The 15,172-nt window shown below is 38.6% G+C and overlaps 1 pseudogene; it reads left to right on the plus strand.

Annotated features, from left to right (window-relative positions):
• The first annotated feature begins 7,570 nt into the window (after nt 1–7,570).
• LOC134378927 (heterogeneous nuclear ribonucleoproteins A2/B1-like) overlaps nt 7,571–15,172 on the plus strand; it is a 174,175-nt pseudogene continuing 166,573 nt past the window's right edge.

Raw genomic sequence — 15,172 nt, forward strand, 5'->3', positions numbered from 1 at the left:
CCATCTGAGTGAAAGCTGATTATAAGCTATTTGTAACAACGGTGCTGATGGGGAAGAAGGTGAGATTCCTAAAGATGTTGGCACAGAGACCAAATGGAACAACAAAGTGTGGGAAAAATAAAATAAGGAAACCCAGATGACTCTGAACACCCCAGGCTGGTAGACATGCAGCAGACATGCCTATAGGACAAGCTGTTTCGAAGGTCACTTAGGATAATTTCCAAGGAGAGGGAAAGGAAATGCAATCAGCTAGTGTCCTATAGCTATTGTTGCCTATGCCTTACAATGGTTGGAAACAGAAGCTTATATGCTCTTATGACATGTGCATAAATTAATCAGAGCCTTAAGTTCCTGATTTCTTGCCCACCTACTAACAATGATGCTAATGAGAAACAGAACTTTTGGCTTTTTCATGAAATATTCTGAATAGCTACTATAGCTTTACTTCTCACGGTCTTCAAAATTCTAATCTGTTTACCCATTCTCACCTTAACTCGTGCAAAATCGTGTTCTTCTTTTGTATTCACAAGGGTTCACACTACCTGTAGAACACTGTGTGAGTTCATGACACCAGATTATGGAACCAAGAAAAGTACTACTAATAAAGAAAAACAAATACATGCTCAAAGAGGAATATATTTGGAAATATATTTCCTCAACCTTTGATAGCCAGAAAAGAATTATGGAATTCTTCTCTCAGAGGAGTCTATGAAGTGAAAAGAGGAACGAATTAGATACAGAAGACCTGGTTTACTATCTGAGGTTCATCATTTTCAGGTCTAAGACTTTAGGAAAGCTGCACAGACATGCGAATAACACTATCCACCTCTGTGAAATGAGATTCTACTTGTGTGGCTTACAGAAAATTTCTTTCTATGGTCTAAGTACTAAATGGCATTGTTATTACTGTTACAGTTTTTGCTGTTATTCTTATTATGTCATTGTTCCATGGTAGACTTGGGCTATGTGACATTTTTTAGCTATTTCCTCCAAAGTCTGAGGCTTGTCTTAGGCTTGGCCTATCCCCTACTCTAACTAAAAGTCATTTTATTTTTATAAAAGGTTAAGAAAGGAGCATACTTGTTTTAGCAAAAGTGCTTCATAAACTATAACACGCTTCAAATGACAACAGTCTTTTTATAGGAAAATTTTGTAAAAAGTGCAGAACTTTGGATGTGAAAGCAATGGATGGTGTCGTGTAGGGGTTAGGACTGCAGTCGATGATCCATAATGATCAATAGTCATTATAATAATGATCAGAGTATAACAGACTGGGATAAAAACATACCCAGGCTTCCCGTGTGTTTAATGAATTTAGACTGAAAGCAGGAAACTTCCTCCTTTGGTTAGGGCGTTCCAGGTGGGTCCTTGGGCTCTTTTGCTAAAAGCGAGGAGTTCAACTCTACAGTCTGATCATCAAGCCATATGGCTCCCCTAGACAGCGGCTCTCGGCTCAGATAAGCAGTCTTGCAGCTGATATTTTGGCAGAAACCACATTCTGGGTAATAGGTCTGGTATCTGCACGCTTCCTGTGTTTGCTCTCATTTGCTGACCTCACCTGTCTTCTGTGACTAAGTCCACATCCATGCCAACATGCATGCTTCCGGGAGAGAAGCTGTGGGTATGCTTCTGGTTCCCTCAGTGACTTTGTGACTTTAGACGAGCAACAGAAGCACCTCGTGCCTTGGAGACACGTTCTTCCCCCGTTATCACCCTCTGACAGGCGCTGTCAGAATTGGAAAGCTGTGGAAGCTCCTCAAAACATAGACTTAAAATAATAATTATAATTAATAATAGTAATTAACTTCACAGGTGAGTCATCTATATATTAGAGATTCTCTGATAATTCTTTTTTCAAAGTTACTTCTTAGCATTTCCTTACTTACTCAGTCTCACTTGTCTTAAATGGTAAGTTAGCTTTTTAAAGAAAGTATTTTTAATTTTTGAAGAGAGCAGAGAGAAGTTTCCGTGTCTTATATTGAATGCATTTTGATAGTTGGTACTGGCAGCATAATTTTTTCCCTGAAACCACAAACAGAAAAGTGGCACGTTTCTAAAGTAGACTGATATCTGTAATTGTGTCAATACTGATATTTTTGCTTTTAAATTCCTTCAATATCCAAAAGGGCAGCTTATCTCTATGAACTGTTTCCTTTTCCACTGTCCAGTAACACATGGGTGGGAAGTTTAAACCTTTGTCCTTTTTCTTTGAAGCAATTGCCCAAGCTGGTAAAAGCTGTTTCATCAGCTATGACTTAGGGTATTTTTTATTTCCCCTGATCAAGTTTAAGAGCTGTGCTCGTGAACAAGACATATAACTATCAATAATTATCTTGTCAGCAAATAGAGCCAAAGTTAATTTATTAAACACAACAAGCTGTTCTCCTGGTCTTTTTTTCCCTGTGACTTGTTGCCCAGTTATTTCACATTCTTGTAGTGCAAAATAAACATGTTGAGTCTGTTGAGATACTGCTGTGGTTATTTATTTTTCAAAATTTAATAAGAAGGATGCGGATGACCTTTGCTCCTTGGACAGGAAACAAAATTAGACCTAACAGGGATACATTATCAATTTTCATAACTATGAGAATACTCCATAAAGCAAGAAGTTTCTGAGCACTCAGATGAGGGGTGCAAGCTGGGAGTGAAGTCAGAAAACCTCAATCTTTTTTAGACCTGCATTAACTATCCATTTACTTGCAAGATTTCATTTACTCTGTTTGATAACCATGCACAGTCATATCAGTTTTCTTCCCCATCAAATTCCTCTATATATCCCAGCCAAAAGGGACACATGAATCTTTTCTTGATGTGGGTAAAAAAAAAAAAAAAGCATGCAGTCTCTGGAAACAGGTTTAGCTGAGAGACACATCATAGTAAATGTGCTTAATGAAACTGAGCCAAATAAATTTATCTTTCTTTATCTCCATTTCTCGTACAGCCACATAAACAGGTTCTCTTACCCAACAGTGTTATAGAATCATGAAAATGCATGATAAAGTTAAAGAAAACTACATCAGCACGTACATTCTCGAAGAAATGTAAGGCTTTCAGATTCTTCTTTTATTTATCTCTAATCACAGTCTTGGGTTTGGTTAAGAGGATGTGCTCTCACACTGGTGTGTGGAGGGCAGTCAGGGGCAGCAGCATGATGTTATTTAGAGCTGAAGAAAAATATTTCTAGACCTGGTGCAGACACGACAGATTCTGTGGCAAAGGGAGAAAGTAGTTAAACAAGCAGGGACACACATACGTTCAACTGTCCTCTTGATGTCAGAGATGCAGGTCCTTGGATTTCCTGAAGGAAGAATCCCCTCAGGAACCCACAATAACTTCAAGCTCACATGGAGTCATACTCAAGCTCAAAGTTTATTGCAAAGCGAAAGCAAACACAGGTGGTGTGCAGGCGTTTCTTTGCCAGTAGGAGCACCCTGTGAATTCTTATATATGTTTATATGTTGTTTATATGTCATTCTGGGATGGAGGTGTTTCTCTATCTTAACTACAGGGAGGAATATTCAAGAAAAAGGTGGAGAAAAAAGGTTTGGGTGCCTTTTTGCTTGAGTATGCTTTTTTCTGAGAAATCAAAGAAAAAGGGGGTTTTTGTACTTTGTGGTTTTGTTTCCTGCTCAGAAAACCACCAGGCTCTGAAGAAGGGTGAGATGATTGGTACAGTGGTAAAGGTGTTGCTAGCTGGTGTCAGCTTGAGCAGCCTGAAAATCCAAGAGCAGCCTCCCTGGAGCAAGTCCCTGTTCTGTCCTGCCTCATTCTGAGAGTCTAAAGAAAGAAGGAAACAAAGATAACTCCCTTATATCAATCCTTAATACTATCCTCTAATTCTCATCTCTACAGATTCTTAGCTTGAATCATAACTTTCTTTTGTTTTACAAGGAATGGGATGTTGGGGAGAGGCATGGTTACTGATTCCCAGATTTTTAAAAAAATGCAGCACGGGGAGAATTCTGTGAGGAAACTACAATGTCTGGATTCGCTGTGTTTTCTTCTCCTGGTGGTGGTTTGCTGATGAGAAAATACAACCCTATCATCGTTACTCTATTTTTTAGGAGTTGCAGCAAAAAGCAATTTGCTAATTGTATTCGAGCTTGTCTGGAAAAAAAGAAGATTGGTAAAAGAGATAAATGCAAAATATTGTCTGCAGTGTTGAAGTTGAAGCCTGTGAAATAAAGATATGTCCGTACTAGTCTGACAGTCACTATGAAGGCTTGGATTTTCAAAGCTCAGGTGTGAGATTTCAATCTTGGTTCTTATCTACTTAGGATGCAATCCAGGTTAAAGGTAGCCTTGGGAGATGCAATGAAAAACACATCTGAGTCCATATCAATCCAGATCTATTATTAGTACTTTCAATTTATTATTATTATGGATATGTATGGTAGGCATTATTAGCTGCAGAATGAATTGGGATGATATTTTGAGAATTACGCTTTCATGCTTTTAAATTTTAGATGATACATTTCCTAATGTTAATTTTAAAATGCTTTTTCTTTTCAATACTATTAAGAGTTCTACAGTATTCCTCATGTTTATCTTCCTCTCTAACTCCTTCTCATCCTCACATTGTTGGCTCATTCCTAAATAATTTTAAATACAAGCAGAAATTTTCTTGTATGCATGAGTAGAATGCTAGGTTCTATTTGGAGGCATATTTATACATTTTATCATAAAGTTTAGTTTTGATTGCTTGTGCTTTAGATTTCAGGATTGTACTTGCTTTCCTATCCAAGCAAAGTTTTTTCTCACTGCTAAAACAGCTGATACCCTTAAAAAAAATTCAATAAACAAATTTCTACCCATTGTTAACACAAGTAAACAACTTTCCTTCTCCCGCTAAGTTAGTCATTTTATCTGTCAATTGAAAATTCCCATATGGTGAAGGTTGACACCGAGAGAAAGTATCCTAATTGTTAGGCCATATGGTTTACCTTTTCCTTCAGGGTGTTTTTTTGTTTGTTTGTTTGTTTTCATTTTGGGTCTTGGATAAAGCATTCAAGAAATCCTTGATGTGGGAATACATTTTATTGCAGTTAAGACTTATTCTTTCCAGGGATGAAACAGCCCATACAGATGCCCCAGAATGCTCTCAGTGAGGCAGCCACATGGTTTCCAGCTTCCAAGCCAGCAAGTCATGTGTGCTCCAGAGCCCTCTCTGTTTACGGAAAGACAATTGTCAGCAGGAAAGAACAGTTCCAATTCAATTCTATCAGAATGGGGTCTTTTTTCACATGATGGCTTCTTGGCCTTCTGAGGGATATCTCTTATGAGCTGGAATGGAGCATTTCAAATGAGGATTTGGCATTTAGAGGGCAGAGAATAGCTCTGCTGTCAGTTCTTAGTGAAATACAAATCAGCAGAAAAAAATAACGTCCTGCTTCTAGTCTTTGTTATGAATTTTACACAGGACCAAATTTCTAACAGGTCCTCTGAGATACTCGCCTGACAGGGCCTTCCTTCTTATTTATACCAGACACCAATGGAGATGGAAGAGGTCCCTGGAAAGAGACCTGTTACTCTCCACTGCTCCCAGTCTCTCTCCTGGTAGAACTCCAAGAGGGCAAGTACGCAAACATGCCAATGGAAGCAAGCTGATTGAGAATATTTCCGAAGATCCTGGGAATCTCAGACAGAAGTTCCTATAGCGAGAGGCCTCTCACAAGAAATATTGTACATTCCTTGAGACTTGTTTACAAGTGACAGAAACCTAACTCGATCTAGCTTTAGCCAAAAGAACAAAAGAAAAGAGAGAAAAAAATTCTTGAAGTCTACATAGGATTGGATCCTGGGATTTGAAGGCTGTTCCCAACAGTGTATATCCCTATTCTATTCTTAGATTCTCAGACAGGTCCCCAGCAACCCTAAGCCTGTGTAGATGTTTGAACTTTTGATCTCAGAGAAAGAGCTACCAACTCTTCCAATAGCTCTAGTGAGGGTCAAGAGAGGACTTTGCTTAGCCTGGGCCAGATCACATGCCCATCCCTAAATCAATCCTGGTGATCAGCAAAGTGAGTGGCCAGAATTGAGTCAAGTGTCTATTTTTAAGACTAGTTGGGGGTTGGACAAAGTTGGGGACTTGAGTATCAGATAAATCACTTGGATTGAAAGGTATTATTGAAGACTGAGGGAGAGTTGGTTCCCTAAGTAGGTGTCAGACATAGGAAAGACTCCGTGTCCATGCATAGGTGGGAAGATCTTGATGGGGCATATGTTGAAGGACCAGAAGCTTCTCAGTGCTCAGAGGTGCAGAGGGCCCTGAATGAGACTTGCATAAGTCTTAATGTGAATTGAAAAGTGGAGCTGTGGATTGGAATTTGAATACACTCAACTTTAAGCAATTTTATTGCACTTTACTGGTTGGTCTGGTCCTGGGTAAGATTGTGAACGCAGTTCTATTTGGGTTTCAGGTCTTTATCTCTTGTTTTTGTGGCCCTGTTTTCTTTCCTTTTTTTTTTTAACCACTATCCACCAAAGCACTTATACTTCCCAAGCCATGTGACTCCGATGTCCTACACCTGAAGATTCTGCCCCTCACTCCCTCCCCAAATGATCTACCTTATGCTTTAAAACATGAAGGCCTTCAGAAAAACTGACAACTAATATAAATTAAAGTGAATATCATTTGTAATCAGAATATTATTTGTACTATTGTCATTTTAAGAAGAGCCATCCCTTAATCTTGTGGCTTCCAGACTTTGGGATTTTCACAAACTGAGAGAGAGAGAGAGAGAGAGAGAGAGAAAGAGAGAGAGAGAGAGGAGAGAGAGAGAGGGAGGGAGGGAAGGGAGAGAGAGAGAGAGGAATAGAGAGAGAGAGAGGAGAGAGAGAGAGAGAGGAAAGAGAGAAAGAGGAAAGAGAGAGAGAGGGAGAAGCAGCAGTGGAGGGCTGGGGGAAGGAAAGGAAAAAATTAAGGACTGGTTTAAGGTTTTCAATCATTTTATTTTGCCAAGTTAAGGAACTTAGAAATACCCACAACTAAACTACTATTTCATATCATCAACATTTTATAAAAGAAAGGATATTTCAGTACCAAAAATTTTGGAAAGTGTTTAGTTTTATATTAAAAGAAAATCCCTAAAATTTTTTTAAAAATCACAACTTTTTTGGAAAACTCACTGAAATATCCTGAATTAGCCACAGATCATTTAACGCTTCATACCAAAACAGCCCTTGCTGAAAATTAGAGTTTGGGAACCTTGACCTTACCTCCAAAGAGTTTAATGATAGAAGTTTTGGGGCCGTGGCTCCTCAGTGAGGGAATTTTGCATCAGCAAAATTTATCTCCTCATACCCTGGAGAAACGTAATTCTATTTATTAAGACATGGCCTTGGTTGCAAGCTTGATTCTGGTAAGATTCACACACATCAAAATCATCCCCGATGGGGACCTTTCATAGAAGGGGAAACTGAGACTCATGAGGTGAAGAGATTTGTCTAATGTCACGCTCTGGAAGCGAATCACATAGCTAAGCCAGAACTTTTACAAACCAGGGCCCAGCTGGTAGTCAGACAGAGGCAGAGGGAAGGGGCCGACTTTGAAGACTGAACATGTCCCTAGATGAGCCCAAGCGGTGTGTTGGCAGACAGCCACAGGCAATGGGCAGGAGTCCAGAGCAGCCGACGGAACAGTTCAGTAAAAGGGAATCGTGTCCGAGAATGGGCTCCCAGCCTGGTCATCAGGTGGTTTGTGCCTGGGCTGTACAGCAGTGAAAAGGACTCAGACCCTTCTCTTGGACTTGGCAGCGTCCAGGCAGACTCCACGAGGTCTAAGCAAGACTCTACTCCCAGAAACACTGGATTACCAAGATGGTTATCAAGACAGGAGCTTTGGCCCCTGGCGGACAAGTCAGGGCCCAAGTTCCTGGAAATCACGGGTAAGGTTAGCAGGAGCAGGAGCAAGACAGACTTGATTGGCTTTAAAATGTCAGACCATTGGACAGGACAAGCTAATTCTGATATAAAAATTAGAACGTTAGCAGGAATGTTGTACATTGTAAATGTGGGAATTGCAGGGAAGAAATGGGTAGGCTTTTTTTTCCCACAGTAATATAGCTGTTGTCTTTAGTCTTTTCCTGTCACTTGAGCTGTACAGCTAACACCTGCTATCCACAGTGTTAGAAAAGGTACGGTCCTATTCAGATGCGAATATGAAACTCTAAGGAATTTCAGAAGGAAAAGAAGAAATTTTGCTGAAACCATGGAGAAAGACAAAGACTGGCTTTTAGGAGAAATGGAAATTAGCTAAGTGTAGAGTGCAGGACTTCCCCAATGTATTCGTAAAAAAATCTCGACATTAAGTGCAGTCTGAGTAAGGGCAACTGGGACTGACGAAGCTCGAAATCCAAACGATATTAATCAGGATGGAGGTTGAACCTTTGCAGCAACATAGCAGATTTGAAATCTAGTAGAACCGTGGAGCCCTGCCAAGTCTACAAAGAGACACTGTGGACAAGTTAGGCCTAAAACCTAAAGAGGTGGCCTGAGCCTTGGGTTAGGAAAGAGATCACTTTTTTAAAAGAGAAAGCTTAGACTGAGTTCCAAGGAAAATGTACAACAACTAGGGGGCATAATTCCCACCAAGAATAAAAACAAGGGGGAAAGACTACGCCTCTTCAGTGCTTTAAAATTGTTGGTAGTTGTACCTTAGGATTAACTTCACTCGCAATAAAATTTAGTCCTGTCATTTCTAACCAGATTACTATCAGCTTGGGGTGAGTGGGGTCAGTAACTGTGGCTCTGCCCACCTATTTCTCCTGGAACATTATCAGTCCCCTGGGTATGGGAAACCTTTGGTGAAAGTATCAGCAATCGAAACAAATGAAATATCCCTGTGACATTAATAATTAAACTTTCATATCTTTTACAATAAAAACAATACTTGGAGCACAGGTATTACTGGAAATTCACGAAATGAACCCTCTTTTTTGGGTCAGTGTTTACTACAACCCTGATTGTTTCAGAAAGAAAACTTTACGAAAGGAAATCAAGAGCGTTTCTCCAACTCCACGAGTACTGCAATAACAGGAAACAAAACTCCTATTTCTGTAGTTTGCAAGATAAGAGCTCAATAGTACATTTTTTTGAAGGCATGTGGCAAATGCAGTTAAAGACATATAAATTACTGCCTATTGCATGGTCTTGGCTGGGTGACTCACATTGTAGCTCCTATTTCTGGTGGGGGAGGCTCACACACATCTGTCATTATTCCAGAAAATGGTAAAAAAAATGACAAGTTGGCAGAGAAGAAATTGTTGCTAACAATGTACTCGTTTCAGACTTGGTCATTCTGTGGAACCTCTTTGCTCCAAGAAAATTCTAGACTGTGAATTTGAGGCAGAGCATAAGCAGGTTGAGGCCATTTCTTGTGGCCTGCTAAGATTACTGCAGTTCACATGCTCTCCAAGAGCAGAAAAAAAAAAAAAAAAAAAAAAAAAAAAAAAAACAATAGATGTGCTGGAGCTCTCAGGGAATGAGGGAAAACTGTTCTGTCTGTATTTCCCTGTTCATGCTTTCTGTTCCCCGGAAACACAAGATTGAAGCAGAGATCTTGGTGAATAATGATAGAGCATTACGATCTTGAAATAATGCTTTTAGTGAATGCTCATGATAAAGATCAGATGCTTAGAAGTTGAAGCAAAGTCAGTTGAAGAGCTGCCAGTGACTGCTTACAGTCTTGAGATCTTCACGTAACCGCCAGCCTCTCCTCTACCAGATCTTTCACGGAAACTACCACCCTCTGGCCTTAAATGGGATCTTTCTCTGAATATGCAAGGAAGTGACTTACTCTGTTTAGTGCAGGGTATATTTGCTTATTACAAATCTTGTAATTCAACTACAATAGCCAGCTGGTCTATGACAATATACTTCCCCAAACTTTTCACAAGTCATGTTGTAAGAACAAACATAATTAGAGAGGTATGTGTGTTTCACTGTGAAGTTTATCCTCTTCAGCAGCTTTGAAAAAAATAGGAAAGTGAGGTCAGAAAGACAGTAAGTCATGTAAGACAAAGATCTCTCAAAACACACCTTCTAAGTGTACGTTGAATCGAAATAAGTACATTGAGGGATGCTGCAGGTTATAATGTGAAGGTTCTTTTACGGTCACGATTTTCAGCTTTTTAATCTTGACAACTGATTATCGGCTTCCTTGTTTGCTAAGACATCACTAATGTCATCCCTTGTTGACAAGGCACAGAGAAAAGAATTTTTAATATGTGGTTTTGTCCACAATTGCGAAATGTTGCTGAGACCATCCAAGTAGCAGAGGGTGAGATTAGTAACTTTGTTGAAGGTCTTATTGCCACAACCATGCAGGAACTGTAAAGATGCAAAATAATAAATAAAATAATCCAATTCCCAAACCCTGGATTCAGTCACTGCTAACATTTCACTATATTTTGCTATGCATTTTGGTTTTTACCTATCCTAGACCACATTTATCCACAATTTTGCATCCTGCTTTTATTCCATAAGTAGTTTCCTACGTTATTAAAATTCTACGTAAAGATTATTTTTATAAAGGGCATTTGCTCTCCCATTGTGTGGATATACCATAATTGACACATCAAGGTGGTTTGTTGTGCTTCCTATAATAATTTTGTGTAAAACATTCCTGCAAACAAATCCCTTTCCTTATTACTTACGATTTCATTGAAATTCTTGGAAGTGAAATTACAAGGTCAAAAGTACAATTTTTTTTTAAGTGAGCAAAATTATTTTTTATTTTACAGTTTTTTTTATTGAAAGATAATTGTTTATATATATTTGTGGGGTACAAAATTAAATATCAGTACACGTGTACAATATGTGGTGATCAAATCAGGATAATTACTATAGTCATGTTTATAAAACGTAATCAATCTTTGTGACCCTTAACTAGTTTTTCACCAGCCCTTTTCCCCCTCCTTCTTTCCCACCTCTAATAATAACCACAGTTCTGGTCTCTTTTTTTTTTTTTTGAAAGTTTAATGTATTGTTGTGATTCTTTTCTTTCTTTCTTTCTTTCTTTCTTTCTTTCTTTCTTTCTTTCTTTCTTTCTTTCTTTCTTTCTTTCTTTCTTTCTTTCTTTCTTTCTTTCTCTCTCTCTTTCTTTCTCTCTCTCTCTCTCTCTCTCTTTCTTTTTCTTTCTTTCTTTCTTTCTGTTCCCACTTACGAGTGAGGACATGTGGTACTTCTCTTTCTGTGCCTGGCTTATTTCTTTTATTTATTTGTTTATTTATCTATTTATTTATTTTATTATACATACACGTGGGGTACAATGACATTGATTTTCAATAGTTGTGTAAAATGTGCGGTGGTTAGATCAGTATAGTTAGCTTATTTAACATTACAATACACGATCATTCTTTGTGTCCATTGACCAATTCCTCATTAGCCCCCCTTCCTCTCCCCCTCTCCTCCCCTTTTCCACCTCTAGTTTTCTAAAACTTCAACATATTACTGTGATTGTTATTTTTTTCTTTCTCTCTGTCTCTCTTTATTGTTCATTTGTTTATTTATGGATTCAGTTCCCAGCTATAAGTGAGGACATGCGGTATTTATCCCTCTGAGCTTTGCTTATTTCACTCAACATAAGTTTCTCCAGGCTCATCTATGTTGTTGCAAATGGTAGAATTTCATTCCTTTTTATGACTGAGTAGTATTCCATTTTGTGTAGATGCCATGATTTCCTTAACCAGTCATCTGCTGATGGACATTTAGGTTGGTTCCATCGCCTGGCTATTGTAAATAGAGCTGCAGTAAACATGGGAATGAGGTATTCCTTCAACCTGATGATTTCCAATCCTCTGGATATATCCCCAGGAGTGGAATTGCTGAATCACTATAAATATATATGCTCCCAACACTGAGGCACCCAGATTTATAAAGCAAACATTACTACACCTAAAGTGAGAGATAGGCCTCAATACTGTAATAGTTGGGGACCTGAACATCACGTTCTCAACATTGGACAGATCATCCAGGCAATAAATCAGTAGGGAAACACAGGATTTAAACTATACTCTAGACCAATTGGACTTGGTAGATATACATAGAACAGTTCATCCAACAGAGAATATACATTCTTTTCATCAGCACATGGAATATTCTCTAAAACAGATCATATATTAGGCCACAAATCAAGTATCAACAAATTTTTAAAAATTGAAATCATTTCATGTATCTTCTCAGACCACAATGGATTAAAACTAGAAATCAGTAACAAACGAAACTTTAGAAATCACACAAATACTTGGAAATTAAACAACATGTTTCTAAGTGACATACGGGTTAAAGAAGAAATCAAACAGGAAATCAAAAAATTTCTCAAAACTAATCATAATAACAACACATCATACCAAAACCTATGGGATACTGCAAAAGCAGTACAAAGAGGAAAGTTTATTGCAATAAACGCTTACATCAAGAGAATAGAAAGATTTCAAATAAACAACCTAACTTTACACCTCGAGGAACTAGAAAAACAAGAACAATCCAATCCAAAAGTTAGTAAGTGGAAAGAAATAATTAAAATCAGAGCAGAACTAAATGAAATAGAGACCAAAAATATGATACAAAATATCAATGAATATCTTTTTTTTGAGAAGATAAACAAAATAGACAAACCACTAGCCAGACTTACTAAAAAAAGGAGAGAGAACACCCAAATAACAAAAATCTGGCTTATTTTACTTAATGTAATTTTTTCTAAGTTCATCCATGTTGCTGCAAATGGCAGAATTTCATTCTTTTTTATTGCAGAGTATAGAACTCTAGATATCTACAGCCAAATTGCTAAATAGAAAGGTTGAATCAGTTTATACTCCAACAGAAGTTTATGAAGGTACAAAAGAGAATGCCCTTAGTTTTCATTAATTTGGTCATGGTCCTATGAGAATTTATGCTTATGGTAAACAGAGAATTTGTTAAAAACAAACAATTGAAATATTTTTGTTGAAGATAAATGAAGGAGGAAGACATAGTCAAGTTACCTGGAAATGCTAATTTAAAAGTATATTTAAAATTTATAGCTGGGTAAACACTGAGGGCAACTTTTTAAAGTCTATTTCTTTAATAATCAAAATAATCCCTTTTATTTGCAGACTGCGTAACAGTTTACCAAATACTGTCATAAATCATCTCTTATTAGTCAGCATGAACTTTAGCAAATTCTCTCGAAATAACTCAGAAAACTTCAAACACAATCACATTCAAAAACATATTACAAAATTTTCTTGCATTGTAAATTTATTTTCCTCATTAGTTTGAAAACTTATTCTCCCACGAAAGATCTCTCCTCTGGGTAAAGAATAAACTCTACAGTATGATTCTTTCACTTCCAAGCAGCGTAGGAAGGCAGGCCGAGGAGGTAGGCTGGACAGAGTCTGCACACCCATGTGCCTTTGGATTGCCTTGATGTCAGAGGCAGGGAAAGAAAGAACTTGCTGCATGGGGGCCGCCCGTGGCTCACTCAGGAGAGTGTGGTGCTGAGAAAGAACTTGCTGCAGTTTCCTGAGCAAACCAGATGCATCCCTACCTCAGGATCTTTCCACTCTCTGTTCTTTTAGCTCGGAGTGTTCGGCCCCTAGAAGACATCCCGGGTCCCTCCTTCCCTTCCTTTCTCCAGGTCTTTGTTCAAATGGCTCATCTCGGCCAGGACTTCCTACGTGACCCGAGTCAGAATTGCAACCACCTACCTCTCCCGCCTCCCAAAAGTCACTCTCTGTTCCTTTTTCCTGCTTCCTTTCTCGACATAGCACTTATCACCATGACTTTCATCTGTCTGTTTTGTTTTTGTTTGTCTTCTCACATAAGAGTACAAGCTCCACGAGAGCAGGGATTTCTGTCTGCTTTCTTTACTGCCACATTCCCATTACCTAAAATAGTGTCTGGTATACAGTAAGCACTTACTGGGTCTTTGTTGAAGAAAAAAATGACTAAGCAAATGTGAGACCTGGAGGCGTCCAACAACATTGCTGGATAAGCTATAAAGGAGGAGATTGCTCTGGAGGCGGACCTTTGACATTGACACCTGCCCTGCTAATAGCTTGCATCAGAGTGTAGCAATTATCCCAGGGCTAGCTGAGGAAGGGAAGGGTCTGGGGAATGAACAGAAATTTATAAAAGTGTGTCAGATGGACTCTGTGAAGTCAAAAAGTCCCAAGTTTGCCACTTTCTTGTCATATGACCCTGAGCAGTTAGTCAACATCTCTAAGGCTGTTTTCTCTCCTGTAAGGTAAACATAGGAATAACTACCTCACAGGATTATTGTGATGATTCAGTGAGGTGACACGGGCACATACGTGGCACTTAGGAAGCATTCAGTAAATGTTAGCCCATATCGTGTGAGAGATACTGAGCTGAGTGTTCAATGTACATTATTATGCTTGATTATTACAGCGACAGTAGGAAGCAGATCACCCCTTCTCAGTATGTGTTCTGTGGGTCTCCAAATGAGTCTGGATAATGCTGTGAAATTCACACTTCCACTGGAGATTCATATTAGGTATCAACGTACCAAGAATGTTTGCAATAAAGAACTCTGTTTAACTTTAACTTGACTTAATCAAGCATCACCCAAAAGGTGCTTTCCTCTTTTCACATAGCAAGGATTGTCACTGTGTGAAGCTGGTGATTCCAGTAAATGCCCTGTAATAGACACAGAACATGTGATTTTCTGCATCTCATGGAGGAGAAAGCTGAGGCTCAGAGTAGCCCAGTGACTTACATGAGGTCTCATAGAGAAAAAATAGAAGTGCTGTACCTAACCCTGGTCACCCTGATTGAGGAGACCGATCTTATCACCAACTCCGTCCACATAGCCCCCTCGTATCTAATTTGGTTGTGACTCTTGAACATAATGATGACATATAACAGGGCCACACTTCTAGAACTGTTGAAAATTCAAACCCAACTAGAAAATGGGTTTGAGATGAGATTGTATTTTGTCAACCTAAGAGAAACATCTTCCATGAACCCTTGTGCTTGGGCATGGTTTAACACTAATGATTACTTTCTTCTTTCTGATATTTTTTGTTGTAGGTAGGCAAATAAGAGTCAGGTTATTATCTAAAACATAGAAACAGCAGAATTAACTTACAAAGAGATTAAAAAGGAGAGAATAAAAGTGAATTAACAAGAAATGTGCTGATATGAACATAAAATCTGGAGCTATCTTTTT

This window comes from Cynocephalus volans, chromosome 5, assembly GCF_027409185.1.
Source record: "Cynocephalus volans isolate mCynVol1 chromosome 5, mCynVol1.pri, whole genome shotgun sequence".
Lineage (NCBI taxonomy): Eukaryota > Metazoa > Chordata > Mammalia > Dermoptera > Cynocephalidae > Cynocephalus > Cynocephalus volans.